Source organism: Bubalus bubalis, chromosome 6 (assembly GCF_019923935.1).
Source record: "Bubalus bubalis isolate 160015118507 breed Murrah chromosome 6, NDDB_SH_1, whole genome shotgun sequence".
In the NCBI taxonomy this organism is placed as follows: Eukaryota; Metazoa; Chordata; class Mammalia; order Artiodactyla; family Bovidae; genus Bubalus; species Bubalus bubalis.
In genome coordinates, this window is record NC_059162.1 from 37559417 (window position 1) to 37586358 (window position 26942).

The window sequence follows — 26942 nt, forward strand, 5'->3', positions numbered from 1 at the left end:
GTGGAAGTTTTCGTTATTTGAAGAACTACAAGGATCGTCTTTTCCCAACATTACTTATGGAATTATCTGAAATATAAAAATATGTTGCTCTCTAAAACATAAAATATTTCTGTCTTCACCTGTGATGAGGTTAGATGTTGCCATTTTTACTGTTAAAAGGAAAACCTTAAGTCAGATGTGTTTTGAATGAATTCTTGATTCACAATGGAGCTGCTCACAGCTAAAATGAAATACGTGATACATTCACTATTGTTTGTTCTCTCAGATTTCTAAATACAAAGACAAAAAGGACAGAAAACACTGTGTTTGGTATAACCTTGAGAATCAATCCTAACAGTTAAATGTCAAATTGCTGAGTTACTTTCTCTTATTATCTTCCAACTATTCTACATTCTTTTAATTGATTCAGTGTTGTAAAGATAAATACCTTGGGTTACATGTAACACAGAATACAGCACAACATAATGCAATTTCATATATAATCTTCTGTAATTGCATATTACACATGGCTGTACATGAAAGATAGAAACAATAATAGGATATGCAAAAAATATTTAGGCCAAACCTTATTACTGAAATTATATTGTGAAAGATCCTGAGATAGTTTTTGATCTACTGTGTCCAGATGTAAGCAATGAGATGATCAAATTTCCCAGATCTCCCTGGTTTTACATTAGATACAGTAGGGGATAACTGGCAAAGGGGCTCACCTTCCCAATAGTTAGAAGGAATTCTGGGCATTTTAAGGAGGCAAACAACTAATTCACAGTGAAAATTGATACATAAGGAGTAAGACATCATTAAATTGCCTGAAGACCAGCCACTATATGATAAAGGCAAGGTATCAAAATTGACCTTGCTATCAATATGAGACTGGACAAAACCTTAGGCATGAAATGGATGTCAGCTCTTTGAAATGCAAACAAGTACACAGGTAGCTTAACATCATTTGTTGTTGTTGTTTACTCAGTAAATCATGTCTGACTATTTTTTGACCCCATGGACTGTAGCAGGGGGCTTCCCTGGTGACTCAGTGGTAAAGAATTTGCCTGCAATGCAGGAGACACAGGAGACATGGGTTTGATCCCCAGGTTAGGAAGATCCCCTGGAGGAGAGCATGGCAACCCACACAAGTATTCTAGCCTGGAGAATCCCATGGACAGAGGAGCCTGGCGGCCTATGGTCCATGGGGTCACAAAGCATCTGACACGACTGAAGCAAATAAGTACACATGCATGGACTGCAGCCCTCCAGGCTCCTCTGTCCAAGAACTTCCTTCTCCAGGGGATCTTCCCAACCCAGGGATCGAACCCATCATCTCCTGCATTGGAAGGAGGATTCTATACTCTTGAGCCAACAGGAAAGCCTTAACATCATTTAGCCAGGACCAAATTTTAATGGAAAAAGGGTGGTAAAACACTTTCATTTAGGTTGAAAATAATTTTTATTATCAATGTTCAACAAAATACACAATTCCAAAAACGTAATGCCTTATTAATTTTTCACTGTTATTGCTCTAATTACATTGCCAACCTCTGAGAGTTCTCTATTCTGCAGATACAGTTTAGTAATAATCTAACTCTTCTAAGTTGACAAATTATCAGAGTTTGACTAGAGAAATTAAGAGACTCATACAAAACTGATTCTATGATGAGTGTATAACAGTGTTACTACAAAATCAAGGATTTTGTCCCTATCCAAGGCGGTCAATATCAATAACCTCAGATATGCAGATGACACCATCCTTATGGCAGAAAGTGAAGAGGAGCTAAAAAGCCTCTTGATGAAAGTGAAAGTGGATAGTGAAAAAGTTGGCTTAAAGCTCAACATTCAGAAAACGAAGATCATGGCATCTGGTCCCATCACTTCATGGAAAATAGATGGGGAAACAGTGGCTGACTTTATTCTTTTGGGCTCCAAAATCACTGCAGATGGTGACTTCAGCCATGAAATTAAAAGACGCTTACTCCTTGGAAGGAAAGTTATGACCAACTTGGATAGCATATTGAAAAGCAGAGACATTACTTTGCCAACAAAGGTTCGTCTAGTCAAGGCTATGGTTTTTCCAGTGGTCATGTATGGATGTGAGAGTTGGACTGTGAAGAGAGCCGAGTGCTGAAGAATTGATGCTTTTGAACTGTGGTGTTGGAGAAGACTCTTGAGAGTCCCTTGGACTGCAAGGAGAACCAACAAGTCCATTCTAAAGGAGATCAGCCCTGGGATTTCTTTGGAAGGAATGATGCTGAAGCTGAAAGTCCAGTACTTTGGCCACCTCATGTGAAGAGTTGACTCATTGGAAAACACTCTGATGCTGGGAGGGATTGGGGGCAGGAGAAAAAGGGGACGACAGAGGATAAGATGGCTGGATGCCATCACTGACTCGATGGACGTGAGTCTGAGTGCACTCCGGGAGTTGGTGATGGATAGGGAGGCCTGGCATGCTGCGATTCATGAGGTTGCAAAGAGTCTGACATGACTGAGTGACTGAACTGAACTGAAGGCTGTCACATGTTTCCTAATGGTAAAAAGGTTGGAGGGCATGAATCCAAGGACTGCAGGTTATGATTGGAACAACATTTCTATAAATGTGAACTTTTAAATTTCTAGTTATAATAAGACAGATTATTAAAGTTTCTTTAATTGCAACCCACACTGTCTTAAATAAAATTTAAATTCCCTTGAAAAAACCCTCGCACACACATAAACAATTTCCTATTTGTTTCATTAAGTGGTGTTGCAATCAAATTATCAAGATCAGAAAATGAATGTGCAACTCGCTCAGTCACATCTGACTTTGTGATTTCATGGACTGTAGCCCACCAGGATTCTCTGTCCATGGAATTCTCCAGGTAAGAATACTGGAGTGTGTTGTCATTCCCTTCTCCAGGGGATCTTCCTGACCAGGGATCAAACCTGGATCTCCCACACTGCAGGCAGATTCTTTACCATTTGAGCCACTGGAGAACACTGAGTTAAACTGGCAGGAGTTGATAATTGAATTCTTAAAAAAAAATTATTTGTACCTTTATTGAGATGTAACTGATATATAATAAGTTTAAAGTGTATAATTTGATGATTTGATGCACATATATATTGTGAAGTGATTGCCACAATATGGTTAAATAACATATTCATCAGTCTACATAGTTGTCTTCTTTCTATTTGCCAGTGAGAACATTTTTTTTTAATTTTATTTTATTTTTAAAGTTTACATAACTGTATTAGTTTTGCCAAATATCAAAATGAATCCGCCACAGGTATACATGTGTTCCCCATCCTGAACCCTCCTCCCTCCTCCCTCCCCATTCCATCCCTCTGGGTCGTCCCAGTGCACCAGCCCCAAGCATCCAGTATCGTGCATCGAACCTGGACTGGCGACTCGTTTCATACATATTTTACATGTTTCAATGCCATTCTCCCAAATCTTCCCACCCTCTCCCTCTCTCACAAGATCTACTCTCTTAGGAACTTTCAAGGATAAATATAACTGTTAATTGTAATCATCATGCTGTACATTAAATCCCCAGAATTTATATATCTTATAGCTTTAAGGTTTTACAATTTGACCACCTACTTTCATTTGTATTTGGCAACCAAAATTCTATATTATGATTCTATGAATTTTGATTGTTTTAGATTCTACATATAAGTGAGATCTTACAGTATTTGTCTTTGTTAGTCTGACTTACTTCACTTAGCATGATGCCTCAACTTTCATCCTTTTCATGAAAAATGGCAAGATTTTCTTCTTTTTTATAACTGAATAATACTTCAATATATGTGTATATATAAAAGTGCCCATATATTCATTTTATATGAGTCTTTATTCATTTGTTTACCATAGGCACTTAGGTTGCTTCCATATATTGGCAATCATAAATAATGCTGGAATAATCCTTGGTGGCTCAGCGGTAAAGAGTCCATCTGCCAATGTAGGAGACACGGCAACCCACTCCAGTATTCTTGCCTGGGCAATCCCACAGACAGAGGAGATTGGTGGGCTACAGTCCATGGGATTGCAAAAGAGTTGGACAAAGCATAGTATCTAAATAACAAACACTGAAGTGCAGGTATCTCTTTGATATCATATTTTTTTTCCTATGGATATATATACCCAGAAGTGGGATTATTGGATAATATGGTAGCTCTATCTTTAATTTTTGAGGAATTTCCGTACTTTTATCCATAGTGTCTGCACGAATAAACATTTGTCACAACAGTGCACAAGGGTTCCCTTTTATTCAGATCCTCACCAAACTTCTCTCTTATCTTTTTGATACTAGCCATTCTAACAGATGTGAAAAGGTATCTGTAAGTCATTTGTATATCTTCTTTGGAAAAATACCTATTAAGATCATTTACTCATTTTTAATTGGATTATTTCATTCCTTTGCATGGGAGTATCCAGCTGTCTAAAGTTCACATTTTGAAGAGACTGTCTTTTCTCAACTGAGTATTCTTGGCTCCCATATCATATATTAGTTAGCTGTATATGCATGAGTTTATTTCTGGGCTCTCGATTGCATTCCACTAGTCTATGTGTATTTTAAATGCACATATCTTTTTCCATCCTTTACTCTCAGCCTATATGGCCTATATGCAAAAGCAATTTTCTTATAGGCAGCATATCATTGAATGTCAATTTTCTTTTAGTCCACTCAAAGTTTAGATGTTTTTATTAGATAATTTAATTTCTTTAAAGTTAACAGTGATAGATAAGGACTTACTGTTGCCATGTGACTCACTGTTTTAAGACTATTTCAAATAATCTGCCTTTGAATTAATTTATTCTTCTGCTTGGCTGAGCCTATTTTTAAAGCTTTTTAGTAAATTTTTAAATTTAGTCATTGTATTCTTCAGCTCTAGGAATTCTGTTTGAATTTCTGAATGAACTTTAATTTTTTTGTTGTTGAACTTATTTTCTTTTTGTGTTATTTTCCAAATTTTGTTCAGTTTTCTCTCTGTGTGTTCTTATAGTTCACTAAACTTTAAAAGTATTATTCTTAAATCTCTATCAGACAGTTCATAAATATCCATATCTTCAGGGTCAGTTATTAGAATTTTATTAGTCACTTTGGTGTTTTCATGTTTACATGATTTTGTGTGATCCTTGTATCCCCATGTTAGTATCTACACATTTAAGTAAGTGATCTCTTCTTCCAGACCCAAGTTTGTTGTTGTTAGTTGCTAAGCCATGACTAACTCTTTTGCTACCACATGGACTGTAGCCTGCCAGGCTCCTCTGTCCATGGAATCTTCCAGTCAAGAATAGTGAAGTGGGTTGCTGTTTCATTCTCCAAGGATCTTCCTGATCCAGGGATCAAACCCACATCTCTTTTGTCTCCTGCATTGGCAGGCAGATTCTTTACTGCTGAGTCACTGGGGAAGCCCAAATTTCAAATTTAGATTTAGGATAATCCATTTGTTTTTGTTCATATCAGTTCCAGATTGAAACATAAACACACATAAAATATAGAGCAACAGTTTTCCACTGCTTTATATATCAGTATAATTAAATAAAAATGCCCAAATTGCTGCTACCACATACGTCACAGTTGAGTTACATAGTCTTAGAAATTCAATAAATAGATTTTAATACAAAATGAATTATTTTCATCATATGGATTCTCAAAATGGTCACCAGTAAACTTGTCAATATCTTTTCACCTCAGTAAAATACATGAAAACAAACTTTTCAAAGAGAAAAAAATAGTGACCTATTCACTTCATTGTAATTTAAACTTGCAGGTAAACTCAATTTCAAAAAACTCATTGACTTAGCAATAGATACTTTTTATTATTTATTTTGTATTTATGGTATTTCATATTCAATACCACCACCTATTTTTCAGAGCCCCATTTCCCTTGTATCATTGTCTCTTGCAATTGTCCCTTTACCTGTCTCTCGCCATCTCTGCTAACTTTTATTATGGAGTACTGTTATATGAATATTGTCAACAAGGCATTACTACATCTCCAAAGTAAAATCCAAACTCTTGAGCGATATTCAGAAGTGACTCCAACATAATTTGTTGTCCCAATCTTTTCTCAGATATCCTTATATACTCTAATGCTCCAATCACCAATTTCCTGAAGAAAAAAAAAAAATGTCTATTTTCTGCCATTTTATGATCTCCTATAGCAATTTTCAGTCTCTCTCCAACCATTATAAATATCGAGTTTGCCATGTCTCAACTCAATTCCCACTTACTCACAAAGTGTTCCCTAGTTATTCAGTGCATGCAACTCCTTTCCTCCGAAGATCTCTTAAATGTTCAGCATCTACTCAATGCCAGGCTCAATATTACTCATTGTGGTCACTTCTTTTATGGAGAGTTTTGGCTGAGTGTGGGAAGAGACACAAGTAAAGATATAATAAAAATATAATACAGCAGGTTATGGTAGCAGTCCAGGTTGGTGTGAGAGTATAAATAGGTGATGCTGACCAAACAAAGTGAGAGAAAGGAAATCCTGGAGACCTGTTCTGAGTCTTGAAAGATAGGGAGTTGGTGAAATGAGGATAAGAAAGGTATTCAAGCTGTGCTGTGCTTAGTCTCTCAGTCGTGTCTGACTCTTTGTGACACTATGAACTGTAGCTGTCAGGCTCCTCTCTCCATAGGAATTCTCCCAGCAAGAATACAGGAGTGGGCTGCTTTGCCCTCCTCCAGGGGATCTTCCTAACCCAGTGATTGAACCCAGGTCTCCCGCATTGCAGGCAGATTCTTTACCATCTGAGCCACCAGGGAAGCCCAAGAATACTGGAGTGGGTAGCCTATCCCTTCGCCAGGGGAGCCTCTGGACCCAGGAATCAAGCTGGGGTCTCCTGCAGATTCTTTACCAGCTGAGCTACCAAGGAGGACACCTATTTCCCACCTTTGGAAACAAGTTCATGTACTAGGTGTATTGTTTATTATGCACTAAGCATATATACTTCTTATTCATTCAAGACATAGGTGCTGAGTATATACAAATATGAAACTTTTAGCTGCAAAGAACAAAAATTCTCTTGATGGGTTTCAAGATTTTTTATATAAAACAATATTTTTGAAAGTAATATAGCTTCAAGGTGGACCAACTTGGTGGCTTTAACAATGTTAACCATTACCAAGATTCATTCCACCCTTCTATCCTGCCATTTGTGTTTTACTCCCCACTCTTGCCTGGAAAATCCCATGGGTGGAGGAGCCTGGTGGGCTTCAGTCCATGGGGTTGCTGAGGGTCAGACACGACTGAGCAACTCCACTTTCACTTTTCACTTTCATGCATTGGAGAAGGAAATGGCAACCCACTCCCATGTTCTTGCCTTGAGAATCCCAGGGACTGGGGAGCCTGGTGGGCTACCATCTATGGGGTCACTCAGAGTCGGACATGACTGAAACAACTTAGCAGCAGCAGCAGGAACTCAAAAAGGAATCAGAGAGGATACTGTTTCCTTTCATGTGTCAAATTTTAACAGTAAGGAACTTTTTTCTTTAAGTTGGCAAACAGATTTTCAAGCCTCAGTGGGGAGAATGTGTCACATGTCAAACCCTAGCCAGTCACTTGCAAGGGGAGTTGGATCATAAAGATTGACTTAGATCAACTAAGAATTATCCTCAGAGCTGAAGAGAGAAATGCAGTTCCTTGAGTCTTGTGTGGATGTAGTGCCTACCTAAACCAAACTGGACTCTGCTAGTAAGGACAGCTATCTGCAAGACTGACTATTTGCCATGCATCATGCATGAGGCTAGGAAGGGAATGTTGAACAAAACACATCATTCTGACTTTAAGAGGCTTTGAAAATGCTGAGTAAATCGTTTTAAAGTCACACAAGTAATGACAACAAATTTTTATTTTTTAAGAAAAATGTACAGGGAGATGTAAGAGCAATAAAGGCTAGATTTTATTTAATATGGTGTACCAAGCACAGTGGCTGTGATGGGTGATGCAGAAGCACAGCGGCTGTGACAGGCGGCCCAGAAGCTGGGCAAGAGGAGCTACCCCATGTCCAAGGTCAGGGGCAGTGGAGGAGAGGAGCTACTCCACATCCAAGGTAAGGGGCAGTGGCTGCACTTTGCTGGAGCAGCCCTGAAGAGATAGCCCACGTCCAAGGTAAGAGAAACCCAAGTAAGATGGTAGGCACTGAGAAAGGGCATTAGAGGGCAAACAGACTGAAACCACAATCACAGACAACAGCCAATCTGATCACACGGACCACAGCCTTGTCTAACTCAATGAAACTAAGCCATGCTGTGTGAGGCCACCCAAGATGGGCTGGTCATGGTGGAGAGGTCTGACAGAAACTGGTCCACTGGAGAAGTAAATGGCAAACCACTTCAGTATTCTTGCCTTGAGAACCCCATGAACAGTATGAAAAGGAAAAAGATAGGACACTGAAAGATGAACTCCCCATGTCGGAAGTTCCCCCAATATGCTACTGGTGATCAGTGGAGAAATAACTCCATAAAGAATGAAAGGATGGAGCCAAAGCTAAAACAACACCCAGTTGTGGATGGGACTGGTGATAGAAGCAAGGTTCGATGCTGTAAAGAGCAATATTCCATAGAACCTGTAATGTTAGGTCCATGAATCAAGGCAAATTGGAAGTGGTCAGACAGGAGATGGCAAGAGTGAACATCAACATTCTAGGAATCAGTGAACTAAGGTGGACTGGAATGGGTGAATTTAACTCAGATGACCATTATATCTACTACTGTGAGCAGGAATCCCTTAGAAGAAATGGAGTAGCCATCATAGTCAACTAAAGAGTCCAAAATGCAGTACTTGGATGTAATCTCAAAAATGACAGAATGATCTCTGTTCATTTCCAAGGCAAACCACGCAATATCATGGTAATTAAGTCTATGTGCTGACCAGTAATGCTGAAGTTGAACAGGTCTGTGCAGACCTACAAGATCTTCTAGAACAAACATCCAAAAAAGACGACCTTTTCATTATAGGGGACTGGAATGAGAAAGTAGGAAGTCAAGAAACACCTGGAGTAACAGGCAGCTTTGGCCTTGGAGTACAGAATGAAGCAGGGAAAAGGCTAATAGAGTTCTGCCAAGATAACGCACTGGTCATAGCAAGCACCCTCTTCCAACAACACAAGAGAAGACTCTACAGATGGATATCACCAGATGGTCAACACCAAAATCAGGTTGATTATATTCTTTGCAGCTGAAGATGGAGAAGCAAAAACAGCAAAAACAAGACTGGGAGCTGACTGTGGCTCAGATCATGAACTCCCTATTGCCAAATTCAGACTGAAATTGAAGAAAGTGGAGAATACCACTAAACCATTCTGATATGACCTAAATCAAATCCCTTATGACTATACAGTGGAAGTGAGAAATAGATTTAAGGGACTAGATCTGACAGAGTGCCTGATGAACCATGGACAGAGGTTTGTGACACTGTACAGGAGAGAGGAATTAAGACCATCCCCAAGAAAAAGAAATGCAGAAAAACAAAATGGCTGTCTGAGGAGGCCTTACAAATAGCTGTGAAAAGAAGGGAAGCAAAAAGCAAAGGAGAAAAGGAAGGATATATCCATTTGAATGCAGAGTTCCAAAGAATAGCAAGGAGAGATAAGAAAGCCTTACTCAGTGATCAATGCAAAGAATTAGAGGAAAATATAGAATGGAAAAGACTAGAGAGCTCTTCAAGAAAATTAGAGATACCAAGGGAACATTTCCAGAGAAGGCGATTGCACCTCACTCCAGTACTCTTGCCTGGAAAATCCCATGGACAGAGGAGCCTGGAAGGCTGCAGTCCATGTGGTCGCAAACAGTTGGACACGACTGAGTGACTTCACTTTCACTTTTTACTTTCATGCATTGGAAAAGGAAATGGCAACCCACTCCAGCGTTCTTGGCTGGAGAATCCCAGGGACGGGGGAGCCTGTTGGGCTGCCATCTATGGGGTCGCACAGAGTCGGAAACGACTAAAGTGACTTAGCAGCAGCAGCAAGGGAACACTTCATGCAAAGATGGGCTCAATCAAGGACAGAAATTGTAGGGACCTAAAAGAAGCAGAAAGTATTAAGAAAAGGTGGCAAGAATACACAGAAAACATAACAAAAAAGATCTTCACAACCCAGGTAATCACGATGGTGTGATCACTCACCTAGAGCCAGACATCATGGAACGTGAAGTCAAGTGGGCCTTAGAAAGCATCACTATGAACAAAGCTAGTAGAGGTGATGGACTTCCAGTTGAGCTATTTCAAATCCTGGAAGATGATGCTGTGAAAGTGCTGCACTCAACAGGCCAGCAAATTTGGAAAACTCAGCAGTGGCCACAGGACTGGAAAAGGTCAGTTTGCATTCCAATCCCAAAGAAAAGCAATGCCAAAGAATGCTTAAAGTACCACACAATTGCACTCATCTCACACACTAGTAAAGTAATGCTCAAAATTCTCCAAGCCAGGCTTCAGCAATACGTGAACCGTGAACCTCCTGATATTCAAGCTGGTTTTAGAAAAGGCAGAGGAACCACAGATCAAATTGCCAACATCCTCTGGATCATCGAAAAAGCAAGAGAGTCCAGAAAAACATCTATTTCTGCTTTCTTGACTATGGCAAAGCCTTTGACTGTGTGCATCACAATAAACTGTGGAAAATTCTGAAGGGGATGGGAATACCAGACCACCTAATCTGCCTCCTGAGAATCCTGTATGCAGGTCAGGAAGCAACAGTTAGAATTGGACATGGAACAACAGACTGGTTCCCAATAAGAAAAGGAGTACATCAAGGCTGTATATTGTCACCCTGCTTATTTAACTTATATGCACAGTACATCATGAGAAACGCTGGGCTGCAGGAAGCACAAGCTGGAATCAAGATTGCTGGGAGAAATCTCAATAACCTCAGATATGCAAATGACACCACCTTTATGGTAGAAAGTGAAGAACTAAAGAGCCTCTTCATGAACATGAAAGAGGAGAGTGAAAAAGTTGGCTTAAAGGTCAACATTCAGAAAACTAAGATCATGGCATCTGGCCCCATCACTTCATGGCAGATAGATGGGGAAACAGTGGAAACAGTGGCTGATTTTAGTTTCCTGGGCTCCAAAATCACAGTAAATGGTGACAGCCGCCATGAAATTAAAAGATGCTTACTCCTTTGAAGGAAAGTTATGACCAACCTAGACAGCATATTAAAAAACAGAGACCTTACTTTGCCAACAAAGGTCCATCTAGTCAAGGCTATGGTTTTTCCAGTGGTCATGTATGGATGTGAGAGTTGGACTATAAAGAAAGCTGACCACAGAAGAATTGATGCTTTTGAACTGTGGTGTTGGAGAAGAGTCTTCAGAGTCCCTTGGACTGCAAGGAGATCCAACCAGTCCATCCTAAAGGAGATCAGTCCTGGGTGTTCATTGGAAGGACTGATGTTGAAGGTGAAATCCCAACACTTTGGCCACCTGATACGAAGAGCTGACTCATTTGAAAAGACCCTGATGCTTGGAAAGATTGAGGGCAGGTGGAAAAGGGGACGAGAGGATTAGATGGTTGGATGGCATCACTGACTCAATGGACATGGGTTTGGGTGAACTCCAAGAGTTGGTGATGGACAGGGAGGCCTCGCATGTTGCCGTTCATGGGGTCGCAAAGAGTTGGACACAACTGAGCGACTGAACTGAAGTAAGTTTTCTATGATGAAATGCATTTGACCTATACTTTGAGATCTAAGTCACAGAAAGGAAATAAAAAGAAGACAATTTAAAGAAAATTTTATTCCTAGCAAAGGAAAGAGCATCTGCATAGGCTGTGAGGCTAGTTTTAGTATAGCACCTTTGAGGAATGGAAATTCAGCATGAAATCAAAAGATGTTGATGAAAGAACTTATCAATAAGATTTCCTCCTTTTCTGCTAAAAGCCTTTCATTTGTGATCTCACCCTCATGTTACCTATGCTATATTCAAGCATCAAGGTAATAAGGAAATGGAAGTGTGAATTGAAGAAACTCTACTGATAGCATATCAGATTCTTCACCATAATAGTTATTATACTTCATGCTGTGTGTCAACCTTTCACTGCTCATTAATTACTCACCTATAGATCAGTCCTTGCTGCGATGCTTCTGGGAACATAAGATTCCACAACACATCTGTTATTTTCAAGAATGTAGAGCAGGACTTCAAAGCCCCAAATTTAAATAGGTCACACCTCTCTAAATATTGTTTGGTATGATCAAGCTGTAGGAGCATTTCCTGATTTCCTCATGCCCCAGTGTTGGTTGAGGCAAGTGGGGTGAATGGTAGAACTGCTGTTTTCTCCTGTGGATGTTAACCAGATATCAGCAAAAAGAGTATTACTGTGCTTTCAATTAAAAAAACAAAAAGATAAAATAATGCTAAAGCTTAATATCAAAACATATAGAATATACTGCAAAGGTTGAATTTTAAGAAAAAATGTTTTCAAAAGGAAGAAAATGTGTAATATCAAACTAAGGTAAAACTGCTCGTCTATAATAATACTGCAAACATAATTCATCTTAGTTTAAACATAATGGGTCTGAGGTTACATTAATATATTCTGATCCCTGATCTTTAAATCTAATATCCCCAGTAAAAAAAAAAGTGTCTACAGATTATTTAAAAAGTAAAAAATGTCTCAAATTATTTAGTCTTCTATTTGCTTAAATTTTCTCAGTTTATGCACAAAGGATTTGAGTTCAAATGATGATACAAACATCTAGTCAAGGCTATGGTTTTTCCAGTAGTCATGTATGGATGTGAGAGTTGGACTGTAAAGAAAGCTGAGCACCAAAGATTGATGCTTTTGAACTGTGATGTTGGAGAAGACTCTTGAGAGTCTCTTGGACTGCAAGGAGATTCAACCAGTCCATTATAAAGGAGATCAGTCCTGGGTGTTCTTTGGAAGGAATGATGCTAAAGCTGAAACTCCAGTACTTTGGCCACCTCATGCAAAGAGTTGACTCATTGGAAAAGACTTTGATGCTGGGAGGGATTGGGGGCAGGAGGAGAAGGGGACTACAGAGGATGAGATGGCTGGATGGCATCACCGACTCGATGACTTGAGTTTGAGTGAACTCCGGGAGTTGGTAATGGATAGGGAGGGCTGGTGTGCTGCAATTCATGGGGTCGCAAAGAGTCGGACAGGATTGAGTGACTGAACTGAACTGATGATACAAACTCATCATTTGAACTCAAATTCTTTGTGCAGGGTACAAAATTTCAAGTAATTTAAAATGAAAAGGAAAGAAGAGAATGAAATCCTCTTTAGCGCTATTAGAAGCTTACAGTAAAAGATCTAACAAAGGAAGAAGAAACATAGAGAGATAAAGAAAGGATTAAAGAAAAAATCCACAGATGAAGCCATATAGTGTCAAGCTTATTCGTGAAATGAGTGTTGGCACATCAATATCAGCTAGAAAAGGTAAAGGTAATTTTAGTATCTCTAAACATACAGAGGCAGTGCTTGAACAAAAGCTGGAGATCTATATCAAGAGTGTAACTGCAGCACTTTGTATGCATTGTAAGATTTTTTTTTGTAAGTTGATGTGAACAAGGCCTGGCAGCTATTTACAGTCTCTGTTATCTGAGTGTTACTTTGAAGAGTAAAATAGGTGCTTGGAAGTGTTGGTTTCAGAAGACAGTTTATAGCAAGGTTATCATATAAATAAGTTTTATTCTGCTCTCAAAAAAAAAAAAAACAAAACAGTAATACATAGTAGGTGGTTGAAGCAAAAAAAAAGAAAAAAGAGAATGAAACTTAACTATTTTTACTGAAGACAGGTATAGTCAAAATTCAGTTTATTTCACTGTATAACCTTTGATTTTTATCTCTAACTTTTCTTCTTTGTTTCATTAATAATGTCTAAATACATTATGAAAAACCAATCCAATCCTGATTTTAGTTCTCCTCTTATTATTTCTTAAGTCATAGCAATGCTTTTTAAGTAGCTCTGTGGTTATCCTGATACCTTTCAGCTTTCAGCATGTTGAATAAGCATTTCACACAAACCACATTCCTAACATGCTGGGCTACAGGATCTACTGCTTTATACTATTAAGTGTATCAGTCAGGGTACAAAGAAAAGCAGAACCAAGATGAATAATATAAAGTAAGTGATTTATTACAAGGACTAGATCTTAAGCAACAGTGGGACTTAGTGGACTGGTTTCTGTGGCCAAATATCTGCATGTATACTCTTCAACCTGAGTCACTATACCTTAGCCAGAAAGTAATAAAAAGGAAAAGCTGGATATGGAAAAGAATAAGGGGGGAAATGAAACCCAAAAGGATACAATAAAACTCACAATTGTCTTGCACTACCTCCAACTTTGATGCTACAGGTGACCTGTTAAGAAAGTTCCTGCCCCAACATCAAAAACAAAACAAAAAGAAAAAAAAAAAAAAGAAGAAGAAGAAGAAAAACAACTCAGTTAAAAAATGGGCAAAGGATCTGAATAGCCATTTTATAAAGACGGCATGCTGATGGTCAACAGGTTCTTGAAAAGATGTCCAACATCACTAATCATAAAGGGCTGGCAAATCAAAACCACAATGAGATATAACCTCACACCTGCCAGAATGATTATTGTCAAAAAGCCAACAAATAACAAATGCTGATAAAGATGCAGAGAAAAGGAAATCCTCATGTACTAGTGGTAGGAATATAAAATGGGGTATCCACTATGGAAAACAATATGGATATTCCTCAAAAGTGAAAAATAGAACTACCAGATGATCCAACAATTCCACTTCTGGGTATTTATCCAAAGAAAACAAAAATACTAATCTGAAAATATATATGCAAACTTGTGCAGAAATGTCAAATCACTATGTTGTATAACAGGAATTAACACAGTGTTGTAGTCAATTATAATCCAAAAACAAACAAACAAACAAAAATACATCTGTGGTTACCAGAGGTGAGGGGTGGGGAGATGCAGAATTGGATGAAGGCAGTTAAAAGGTACACAGTGCCAGTTATAAGATAAATAAATAGCAAGGATATAACATACAGCATGATAAATATAATTAATACCACTATATGTTATACATGAAAGTTACTAAGAGAGTAAATCCTAAGAGTTGTCATCACAAAAATTTGTTTTATACTTCTTTAATTTTGTGTATACATGAGATGATTGATGTTCATTAGATTTATGGCTCAGCTGGTAAAGCCTGCAATACAGAAGACTTGGGTTCGATCCCTGGTTTGTGAAGATCCCCTGGAGAAGGAAATGGCTACCCATTCCAGTATTTTTGCCTGCAGAATTCCATGGACAGAGGAGCCTGGTGGGCTAGTCCATAGGGCTGCAAAGAGCTGGACACAACTGAACAACTAACACTTTCAAACTTTTCAAACTCATTTCAAGGTGTAGGTCAAGTTATTATGCTATATACAAACTTATACAGTGCTGTATGCCAATCATATATCAATAAAAGTGGAGATAAATAAATAAACAAATAAATAAATCAAGTTGGTCCCTTTCACCAGAGAGCCACACATTCTCTTAGGACAAGTGCACTTGTCTTAGGACTAAGAGAAGTTGAAGCGGGAGATTTGGCAGAAGCTGAAGGTCCAGAAGCTGAAAGTCCAGATGCTGCCTTGAACCAATGAGATGAGCTAGAGCATCAGTGTCAGTGCCAGAGTCACTGTGGCATTTTACAAAGGTATTCAAAGTGTAAAGCGACACAGCTGCTGTTTCTCTTTGCCTTTCCCAAAGCATTTGAATGCATCTTATGACAATGCTAACACAAAACCACACAGTGAAGGAAATCTGGGAAAACACAGTACTAGCTTAGCTAAATTGATAACAGCACTAATTCACTCAAGTCCACTTCCTGGCAGATATGCATACTTTAACTTCTAAATAAAGAGAGGAACAAACCATGATTTTGCCTAACATGCTGAAAGTACTCATGCAATAGAAAATATGCTAAGCATGCCCCCCAAAAAGAGGCAGTTTCTTTCCAAAAGAAAGTTTTTCTAGATGAAGATAACTTTAGGCATCTTATAACTTAAACACTGAGGTAAACTACTATTAATACATCTTATATTACATGGTAGAGGAAAGACAGAGGAGGAGAAATACCTGATTCATTTATGCACAAGATATAATATCAAAATGAAGAAGAAATACTCATAATTATTGCAATGCCTGATTCTGCAACTGCTCATGGCCAAATTTATTGCTTAAGCCATTCTATATTCCCTTGGCTAATCATGGTTTCTTACATGGTTGGTTGTCTCACACCTTCATTCATGAAGAATCTGGGTCATTTGTAATATTAGATTGTAACAGTTTTCTAATTACTTTAATCAGAAGGAGGCTCTGGCTGCAGCAGACCTGGGAGGTACCACGTATGGCATAAGTCCTCTGGGAGTAGGTCACCATTAGCCCTACCATAGAGCCCTGAGCAGATGACCCACAAACTGGAGAACAATTGTACCAAAGAAATTCTCATTTATTATGAGAGTTCTAGGACCCACAGCATATTTCCCAACCTGCAGATCTGGCAAAGGGACTGAGAACCCACAGGGAATTTGATTTTGGAGGTGAGTGGGATTTGATTACAGATTTTCCACCAGACTGGGAAAGCAGACTCCTGGAGGGCACAAACAAAACCTTATGTGTACCAGGACCCAGGAGAAAGGAGCAGTGATCCCACAAGAGACTGAGCCAGACTTACCTGTGTGTGTCCAGGAGTCTCCAGCAGAGGTGTGGGTCAACAGTGGCCTGACATGGGGTCAGGGGCACTGCATACAACAGTGCTTGTATAAGTCCATTTTAAGGAAGTCTCCATTACTGCCATGACCCCTAACATAGTTTGGTCTCAGGTCAAACAACAGGGAGGGAACACAGCCCCACCATCCACAGATAATTGGATTAAAACATTACTGAGCATGGCTTCACCCATCAGAACAAGATCTAGATTGCCCCAAAACCAGTATCTCCCATCAGGGAGCTTCCACAAGCCTCTTATCTGTATCCATCAGAGGGTATACAGAATGAAAACCACAATCACAAAAAACTAACTGGCTGATCACATGGATCACAGCCTGGTCTAACTCAATGAAACTATATGCCATGCTGTGAAGGTCCAACAAAGATGGGACGGGTCATGGTGCAGAGTTCTCACAAAACATGGTCCATTGCAGAAGGAATGACAAAACACTTCAGTATTCTTTCCATGAGAACCCCATGAACAGTATGAAAAGGCAAAAAGATAGGACACTGAAAGATAAACTCCCCAGGCTGGTAGGTGCCCAATATGCTCCTGGAGAGAAGTGGAGAAATAACTCTGGAAAGAATGAAGAGATAGAGCCAAAGTAAAAAGAACACCCAGTTGTGGATGTGACTTGTGATGGCAGTAAAGTCTGATGCTATAAAGAATGATATTGCATAGTCTGATGCATATTCATGGAATATTCATGAATGATGCAATTCATGGAATGTTAGGTCCATGAATCAAGGTAATTGGAAGTGGTCAAACAGGAGATGGCAAGAGTGAACATTGACATTTTAGGAATCAGTGAACTAAAATGAACTGCAATGGGTGAATTTAATTCAGATGACCATTATATCTACTACTGTCACAAGAACCCCTTAGAAGAAATGAAGTAGCCCTCATAGTCAACAAAAGAGTCTGAAATGCAGTACTTGGGTGCAATCGCAAAAATGACAGAATGATCTCTGTTCATTTCCAAGATAAGACATTCATCACATTAAACCAAGTCCATAACCCAACCACTAATGCTGAAGGAGTTAAGTTGAATGGTTCTAAGGAGACCTAATAAGACCTTCTAGTTAGTCAGTCAGTTCAGTCGCTCAGTTGTGTCTGACTCTTTGTGACCTCATGGACTGCAGCATGACAGGCTTCTCCAGTAGCATATAGGTTTAGGAAAGGAGTACAACAAAGCTATATATTGTCACCCTGCTTATTTAATTTATACACAGAGTACATCATGCAAAATGCTGATCTGAATGAAGCACAAGCTGGAATGAAGATTGCTGAGAGAAATATCAATAACCTCAGATATGCAGATGACACCACCCTAATGTCAGAAAGCAAAGAGAAACTAAAGAACCTCTTGATGAAAGTGAAAGAGGAGACTGGAAAAGCTGGCTTAAAACTCAACATGCAAAAAACAAAGATCATGGCATCCTGTCCCATCACTTCATGGCAAATAGAAGGGGAAACAGTGGAAACAGCGACAGATTTTATTGTATTGGGCTCCAAAATCACTGCAGATAATGACTGCAGTCATGAAATTAAAAGCTCCCTGGAAGAAAATTATGACAAGCCTAGACAGCATATTAAAAAGCAGAGATATTACTTTGTTGGCAAAGCAAAGATGCAAGATGCAAAGAAATTACTTTGCATCTAGTCAAAGCTATAGTTTTTCCAGTAGTTATGTATGGATGTGAGAGTTGGACTGTAAAGAAAGCTGAGTGCTGAAGAATTGATGTTTTTGAACTGTGGTGTTGGAGAAGACTCTTGAGAGTCCCTTGGACTGCAAGGAGATCAAACCAGTCAATCCTAAAGGAAATCAGTCCTGAATATTCATTGGAAAGACTGATGTTGAAGGTGAAACTCCAATACTTTGGCCACCTGATGTGAAGAACTGACTCATTGGAAAAGATCTTGATGCTGGGAAAGATTGAAGGAAGTAGGGGAACAGGACAAAAAAAGATGAAATGGTTGGATGGCATCATGGACTCTATGGACATGAGTTTGAGCAAGTTCCAGGAGTTGTTGATGGACAGGGAAGTGTGGTGTGCTGCAGTGAAATGAGAATAAGAAAGGACACTTATTTCCTAGACTTGTGAGTCTTGGCTATGGCTAAAAAAAATAGTTATAAGTTAATCACTGATTTAAGGCATATGTTCTATCCTGGGCAACATAACCATAGTGTAGGATTATAACTAAGACTTCAGTAGGCCACTGAGTATCAGGCAAACTATTTCAAGATGATGGGTAAAAAAGTAGAAGTAGATTAAATGAGCATGATCATATTATTGCCTTTTACTTGAAGATGAGTTAGGCATCCTTTAAGTCCACAGATTTTGGCAAAAGCATTATAGGTAAAGAAGGCAAATCCAGATGCCAAGTATTTGTTTCTGTGAGAAAAATAACAGTATCACTCCTTCCATGATAGATATAGCCCAATGTAATTAACATGACACATGGTGCCTGCTTAATTCTTCTAGGAAATGGAAACATCATGAGATTCTGTTGGCCTCTTCTTTTACCAAGCAGGCCACCTTGCAATATTTATTGTCAGATTAGCTTCAGTAAGTGAAAGATTATGGTGTTGAACCCACAATTAAGCTCCATCTCTGACACTTTGAGCACTTTATTCATGAGCTCATTGTGAAAAAACAAACAAACAAAAAAAACAGAACTGGGTTGGCAGGAGGGAGAGCCACTGAATGAGTCTTCTAATACACCTTAATTATAAACACCTTAATTATTCCCTTCTGCTAAGAGACTGATCTTTGGTCAGCCTTCATGAGTAGCACAAAAATCTTCATATTCTTGACAATTCAGAAATGTCTACCCACATATATATTTCCTCAGTTATCCATGTCACCAGTTTTCAACTATCTTCTTTACAATCTCTGACCATTCATCCAAACTACTAGTCACTGCTTATGAATATCTGTAAATCTCTAACTCTAGCTAGCTCTTCTTTTAGGAAAAATTAACGATGCAGCCCACTACTTTAAGTTCTGTCCACTGGAAGAGTTTGCGTTCATCACTCTCTTTTAAGACCACCCTGAAGTTGGGCTGCAGACATCTATTTTTGTGTAGCATACCCTGCATTATCATTTGTAAATAAAAACTCATATTTTTTCCTCATTTAACTGGATAACATGGAATGCCCTAAGAGGCCATAGTGTAGGCTGAGAGATAGGAAGCAATGTAACAGGGCTTATTTGAGATGGAAAAGTGAAGTCGCTAAGTCGTGTCCAACTCTCTGTGACCCCATGGACTCTAGCCTACCAGGCTCCTTAGTCCATGGAATTTTCCAGGCAAGAGTACTGGAGTGGGTTGCCATTTCCTTCTCCAGGGGATCTCCCCAATATAGGGATCGAACCCAGGTCTCCGGCACTGCAGGCAGACAGTTTGTTTTACAGTCTTAGCCAACAGGGAAGCCTAAAACTCTCTTTCTAGTTGACTTCCATAGTTCCCAACTATGTTGGTGGACCATGAAGATTTAGGTAGTAATGTCAGATCAAAACATGTTTCAGTTCAGTCCAGTTCAGTCGCTCAGTCATGTCCTACTCTTTGCAACCCCATGAACCATAGCATGTCAGGCCTTCCTGTCCATCACCAACTCCTGGAGTCCACCCAAACCCATGTCCATCAAGTCGGTGATGCCATCCAGCCATCTCATCCTCTGTCGTCCCCTTCTCCTCATTCCCTCAATCTTTCCCAGAATCAGGGTCTTTTCAAATGAGTTAGCTCTTCACATTAGGTGGCCAAAGTATTGGAGTTTCACCTTCAACATTAGTCCTTCCAATGAACACCCAGGACTGATCTCCTTTAGGATGGACTGGTTGGATCTCCTTGCAGTCCAAGGGACTCTCAAGAGTCTTCTCCAACACCACAGTTCAAAAGCATCAGTTCTTTGGTGCTCAGTTTTCTTTATAGTCCAAGTCTCACATCCATACATGACCACTGGAAAAACCATAGCCTTGACCAGATGGACCCTTCTTGGCAAAGTAATGTCTCTGGTTTTTAATATGCTATCTAGGTTGGTCATAACTTTCCTCCCAAGGAGTAAGTGCCTTTTAATTTCATGGCTGCGATCACCAAATGCAATGATTTTGGAGCCCAGGAAAATAAAGTCAGCCATTGTTTCCACTGTTTTCCCATCTATTTGCCATGAAGCGATAGGACCAGATGCCATGATCTTAGTTTTCTGAATCTTGACCTTTAAGCCAACTTTTTCAGTCTCCTTTTTCACTTTCATCAAGAGGCTCTGTAGTTCTTCACTTGTTGCCATAAGGGTGGCATCATCTGCATATCTGAGGTTATTGAGATTTCTCCCAGCAATCTTGATTCCAGCTTGTGCTTCTTCCAGCCCAGTATTTTTCATAATGTACTCTGCATATAAGTTAAATAAGCAGGGTGACAATATACAGCCTTGACGTACTCCTTTTCCTATTTGGAACCAGTCTTGTTGTTCCATTTCCAGTTCTAACTGTTGCTTTCTGACCTGCATACAGGTTTCGCAAGAGGCAGGTCAGGTGGTCTGGTATTCCCATCTCTTTGAGACTTTTCCACAGTTTATTGTGATCCACACAGTCAAAGGCTTTGGCATAGTCAATAAAGCAGAAATAGATGTTTTTCTGGAACTCTCTTGCTTTTTCGATGATCCAGGGGATGTTGGCAATTTGATCTCTGGTTCCTCTGCCTTTTCTAAAACCAGCTTGAACACCTGGAAGTTCACGGTTCACATATTGCTGAAGCCTGGCTTGGAGAATTTTGAGCATTAATTGACTAGCATGTGAGATGAGTGCAATTGTGTGGTAGTTTGAGCATTCTTTGGCATTGCCTTTCTTTGGGATTGGAATGCAAACTGACCTTTTCCAGTCCTGTGGTCACTGCTGAATTTTCCAAATTTTCTGGCATATTGAGTGCAGCACTTTCACAGTGTCATCTTTCAGGATTTGAAATAGCTCAACTGGAATTACATCACCTCTACTAGCTTTGTTCGTAGTGATGCTTCCTAAGGCCCATTTGACTTCACAATCCAGGATGTCTGGCTCTAGGTGAGTGATCACACCATCGTGATTAATTGGGTCGTGAAGATCTTTTTTGTACAGTTCTTCTGTGTATTCTTGCCACCTCTTGTTAATATCTTCTACTTCTTTTAGGTCCCTACCATTTCTATCCTTTATCGAGCCCATCTTTGCATGAAATATTCCCTTGGTATCTCTAATTTTCTTGAATAGATCTCTAGTCTTTCCCATGTTTAGTGATCACCATAAATTATGATAATTTCTCTATTCCATATAAAGACTGGGAGAAATGGCTTCAAGTAACATAGGAGAAGGCTAGGAGGAAGATAACATTTTGGCTGTATACCATGATCTTTCCTCTAAGCGACTGAACCTCCATTTGATTCAAAGAACACTGGTGCTGTGAAATGGTACAATCAGGGAACTGGTTGAATAGGCAAAATTCCCTATAGTGGTGATTCAAGTCATATTTCTATTCACTAGACCTAGAGCTTTTCAACTTACACAAATCAGTGAAATCTTAAACAGGCTGTCCATCTGTGGAAACATGGTACATTAGTCAATGCCAAATATATCTGCAGATGAGACTATTTTAGATTATTCCTTTGACTCTGTTTATCCACAAAATTAACAGCACCTATGTCTTTGATGATTTAGAACCTCCACTTGGCTATAGTCACTTTGGAATCTCATCATCCCTATTGCATACAGGGACCATGGTTTGACAGTAGCATTTCTCATATTTATTTATATGCTACAGAGAATAACCACAACAGCTCTTCAAGAATAAAGAGCATCATAACACAGCTCTTCAAAGTTCCCCTCATGAGGAGTGTCTTCTCGATCCCTCTGGAGTATAAGCTAAGGAACTAGTAGGCAAATTTTACATGACAAATCCTATTTAGCAAGCCAGTCTCCTTAAAACTTTGGGTAACTTTATCTACAATATAACCCCCAAGAGTTCTGGCATTTCCTTTTTCTTCAGGGTAAGCCACATTTACATCCACAAATCAGTCAACATGAACAGTTAGAGCCACTACCTTGTTAGAGCTAATTGATTCAGTTGAGAACCTCATATCAATAAATTTACCCCAAGCAAACATTATATTCTTTCCAACTGAATCCAGGACCCTTAGGAAAAAATTTCCACATATTCTCTCTCATAATTTTTTTTTGTCATAAGTGTCTGTCATAAACTGGGAAAATAATACAATTATATTGGTATGGATTACAGTACCTATGGTTCATACTTTGTAATTAATTCTCCAGGACCAACTGGACTTAAATCTAGTTGTATATCTAGAAGCTATGAACTTCCTGAAGAGGATCAACAGTCCCTTAAAAACATACAAGATCTTCAGGCATAAGAAGACTAACTTCTGACACAGAAGGAACAGCTATTCTTACAATGAAATGAGGCCCAGTAGAATTTAAGAGATTAAGTCCCCCAGCTTCAAGAAGTCCTGCCTGTATGTTCCTATTTCAATTTTCAGAAACTAAGTCCTTCTCAATCAATTACATCTAACATAAGGGATCCTATTAACAGGAGAACTCAATTTCCATTGCAAGTCAGCTATATACTCTGAGCTCATAATTTCATTTCTACAAGTTCTCCACTGTATTTATAACCAAACAACCAACTCAATTTTATTGTTTATTTTCACTAAAATATTTCAAGCCAGCCACTACTTGTCATGCACTCTTTCTCTTTCTAGGTGTCTACAGGTGATAATTCTGGGTAACTGTGTCATTTATGGCATGACAAGACTACCAGAGTCTACAGATGGAAACAATGGCAGGTGGAAACTGAGGCAGCTTGGAATAGTCATGTTTTACTGACTTTTTTCTGACAGATAAGTGGGTAACAGAGGTAGAAGCCTTTCTAAAGAACAGAACAGAATTCCTTATTTATGATTATTCATTGAGTGGAAAACTGATTTATCTTTCATGAAAATAGAACACTCTGATAGACTACTGATTAATTTGTTTCATCAGTTACAGAGATCAAACTCTCAGCATTTATTTTTACACCAAAATAAAATGATCTCTTTCATGTGTTAATTTTTGTGTCAGCTTCGTCTAAATGCCTTAAGAAAAGTTGATCTTGTATCCTTTACCAGTTAAGAAAAAAAGTGGCTATTTGGTCCCAGTTGAATCTGACAAGAAAGAGGCTAATTAGGAATAGAGCACCTGCTGTTAAGAAAAACTGTGGATTCCTATTGCCTTGAGTCATGCAGTCAATAAACACTTGTGGGGTTTTTGTTTTTTTTCAAAGACAACATTTAGAGAGACCACAGATTTTAAAACTTCAGAATGGTCATAATTTAAAAGGGAAATGAAACAACAACAACAACAAAAACAAGAGTGACACCAGTCAGGAAAGTCTTCAAAACAGAACAGTCCTTGGGCAGCACTGTCAGTTCTATTGTTCTGAAATAAATGAGGGTCTACTGCTGAGATGGCAGAGAAACACTTCATTACCCCCTGAGTCCTGGATGACTGACTAAGGTATGTGTGCATAAATTGATGGGCAGACTACACTGGATATTTCTCTGTTTACAGTTAAATTTCTAGTGGCTTAGTGAAATGCCAGCTAGGCAATCTTTGATGCAGCCAGCAAAGTAAGGCTAGTTTGGGACACAGAGAAATTCTACTGCCTGTGGTTGCTCTCCACGGGTTCGGAACAGACGAAATCAGTTAGGAATCACAGAGGGAAACTGAAGTACCAAATTTCATTTGGTTTCAAAGTTGGGAGAACAAGTGTCAGTTACAAAGAAAGGAAGAGCATATAGAATTCAGAGTGGTTGCACCAAAAAAGACGGGAGATTACTGAGGCTGATAAAGATGAGGGCTTCCCTGATAACTCAGTTTGTAAAGAGTCCTCCTGCAATACAGGAGACCACAGTTCAATTCCTGGGTCAGGAAGATCCACAGGAGAAGGGATAGGCTACCCATTCTAGTATTTCTAGGCTTCCCTTGTGGCTTAGCTAGTAAAGAATCTGCCTGCAATGCAGAAGACCTAGGTTCGATCCCAGGGCTCCATGGGATTGAGCCACTAGGTACCCATATAAGGATATTTTGTCCAATTTAGTAGAGGGGTACCTAATTTCAAGATTTCTAAGCTTAAAAATAAATTTAAATGTTAGTCATATAAGTCAAATTAAACTACTATAAAAATTATTTAAGATGATATACTCCAAAGAATGAATACATTAGAAATAGTTGAATAAACAGGTGGGTTCATGGAAGAAACAATTTCATATTTTTTGACAAGTAGACAGGTAGTCTAAATCTTAAGGTCACTGACTCTAGGGTCAAACTAATTTGAGTTTGAATCCTGGCTATATACCTCCTACTACCTACATGACTTGAGCAATTAACTTCCCTACTTCCTGCTGGAAATACAGGTGGTTAATGGTTATACGGTCCATTAAGAGTTATTGTAAAGGATAAATAATCAAATGCATAAAAAGAACTTAACTCTGTTCACATTGAATACACTCCTACCCTTGTATCTGTTTGGTCCCAAACCTTAGTATTTATATATAGGTTGATCTCTCTGTCTTCCATTTGCTACTAAATGAGATGATTTCTTGGTTAAAATTTTAGTAAATTATAGATTGATGTTATATTGCATCCTAGTAACATTAAGGCATTAAACATTAATAATAATAATTACAAATAAATAATAATATATAATAATAATAATTGGAGGCACAATCATCCTATAGGCAGCAAGTTTGCAGAATCAAACTTTTCAAGAAAGCATTACTCCTTCCTGGTAATGAACTCTGTTATCTCAGAAAACTCCCTTCGCCTCTCTCAAGAGGACACTTGATGTCTTTTCAGTCAGGGAATTTCTAACACTTCAACAAAATCTCTTCAATTTTGGTCTTCCCTTTATGGGAAATGATTGTTTCAAATTATATGTGCTGAGATGTAAAATAATTTTTAATTAATTTTTGGAATAAATTATTGCATGCCCACGGTGAATAAGTCTCAGAGAAGGTACTTGTGTGAGAAATACTGATGAGACTCCCTGGGCATCTGAATATTTACTGGATTAAGTAGCTAGGCTTCAAGTATTTCAAATATAAATACATAATAGTATCTAAATAGCATTATTCAACCTGAACTTTAACATAGCAGAAGGTATTACTGACAAATACTGTGTCCATACTCAGTAATAAAACCATAAGTTGGTACTACATATAAATATATTCTACGTGTGGGTGCTAAGTCACTTCTGCTGTGTCCAACTTTGCAACCCTATGGACTGTAGCATGCCAGGCTCCTCTGTCCATGGGATTCTCCAGGTGAGAATACTGGAGTGCATTGCTGTGTCCTCCTCTAGTGGATCTTCCCAATCCAGGGAATGAATCTCCATCTCATTTTGTCTCCTGCACTGGCAGGCAGGTTCTTTACCATCCTACAGGGCTGAAATGTCCTATATGGCAGCTACTAGTCCAGTGAAGCTATTGAGTACTTTTGAAATGTGGCCAGCTCAATTGATATGCTATTTAAGTATAAAATACACTTCAGATATGAAGACTCTAAAAAAAATTTCAATAATTTTTTTTACCATTTATTACATGTCAAAATGGAGAAGGAAATGGCAACCCACTCCAGTGTTCTTGCCTGGGAAATCCCATAGACAGAGGAGCCTGGTTGGTTACAGTCCATGGGATGACAAAGGGTTGGACACGACTGAGCAACCAACACACACACATGTTTAAATAATGCTTTTATGATTTTGAGTTAAAATATATTGTTAAAATTAACTTTTCCCTTCTACTTTTTCTATGATATGGTTGCTGTTAAATTGAATGTTACATATGTGACTATCATTATATTGAATAGTGGTGTTCTGGAGAATAAAATGTGGAGTCTAATAACAATCATAATTTTACATTCATTTAGGGATTTAAAACACTTAAGCAGTATAGCTAAGAAAGATATTTTTGATGTATGATTTTTCAATTCTCTCTTTCTAACCTGAAAAACCTTTCCTTCAGACTTTCCTATTATTACATTACCTTTAAAAGGCTAAATATTTTTCCTGAAAAATTGGTAAAGAAAAAAATTTTAACAATTTTAAACTTTACTGGCAGGGTAAGCTATTTTCTACTTGAATAGGAGCTAAAAACTCAATTCCCCCACTCAGGAGTACTATGGTATTTCTATAAAATAACAGTTAAGTTCTCTTTGGTAGATGAAACTTAGGAAGTC